Below are 1,446 nucleotides of genomic sequence, written 5' to 3'. Positions count from 1 at the left end.
CTCGCAGGTGATCTGGGCATGAACACATGTAGAAACATCCCTCAATGTCAGAGATCAATCTCATGGCAGAAATCGGATCCTGTGTCCCATCAAAATTTGGTGTCTTCGTGTTGTTGAACTCACGGAACAATAACGAGTTGCCTCCCTGTGGCCTAGCAGCAACTACAGCTGCGGTGGCTGCAGCAACAGCAGCCTCCGTAACAGGAGCATAGCGTTCATCAAATGTCTCAATCAACATGGTCTTAATAGACCGAAACATCTCCGGTATAGCCTCCCTGATGGTTGCGCCCACCTCCTCATGAATGATCTTGCGGATTTCCTCGTCACTGACACTGCTGCTCTCGGGGTTGTTACGTGTACCCACCATAATGTCTCTGAAACACAACACGAAAAATCATCAGAGACTCGTTCGAGCATACTCACACTCGATTCCCGTCCCTACATGCTCCTTAGTATCCTAAGGATTCTTACTTGGGTTTCATACAGATCTGATGCTTTCAGTAGTACGGACCCAATACTACCTTCCACACCAACCCGTAGTCACCCCAAGTCCTCCTCCTAGGATCCTAATTCAAAAGTACTTTATCTCTTACGAGTATCAAACTACTCTCTCAATAGGTTCCTCACATGCTCTTCTAGGCATCTCTCATAGATTATCCCTCGTCTCAACTCTTTCTATGAGATTCCTGCTAGATACTCCTACTCAGCATATACTCACGGAAAATAACAGATAGCAACATCTGCTAGGCTAAGGCATCACAAATCAGGCAACTCTAGCCCTAAAATATGAAATACCTAGCCTATCCTCTAGCATGCATCCCTAATATCTTATAAATATCTCATAATATAAACAAATAAGGGTATTTTGGGAAATCACCTTTCGAGCTCTAGTTGATTGTACATACTGCTCCATCTCCTTTTTCTCTAAAAAACTCTTACTCATTTTAGAAAAATCATTTCTCTTTGAAAATTTTTCTCAAATCCTCGGTTTGAGTTTAGACATACCCGAAGGTACATCTGAATCCCTCAAACCAAGGCTCTTATACCAACTTGTAACATCATAAATTTTCAAACAAATTTTTCATTTTTAAACCACATAATTATCAATTTCACATTTTAAAACCAAGATTTGTCAAATTATCCAAAACACAAATTCATAAATTGTCTGATAAAATCTAGGATTCTCAAAACATAAACCCAATCTCGTGTGTACAATCAAGCCGGCACCTTCCCGTGATCCTGAGAATTACCTGAAACACATATCACATAACACGGTAAGCACTAAGCTTAGTGAGTTCCCCAAAATACCACACACATCTCATTAGTCTCTCATGGCTATATCTCAATAAAGACCTTCCAGTCAATGTGTCTCAGTGGAGACCCTCCGGTCCCACAACTCGGGTTGGACCCTTTGTTCCTAACTCAATGAAGCTCAGAATAATACAC

The sequence above is a fragment of the Lactuca serriola genome, chromosome 7 (assembly GCF_051521515.1).
Source record: "Lactuca serriola cultivar US96UC23 chromosome 7, Lser_US96UC23_V15, whole genome shotgun sequence".
NCBI classification, from domain to species: domain Eukaryota; kingdom Viridiplantae; phylum Streptophyta; class Magnoliopsida; order Asterales; family Asteraceae; genus Lactuca; species Lactuca serriola.
Note: the sequence above shows the minus strand (reverse complement) of the source record.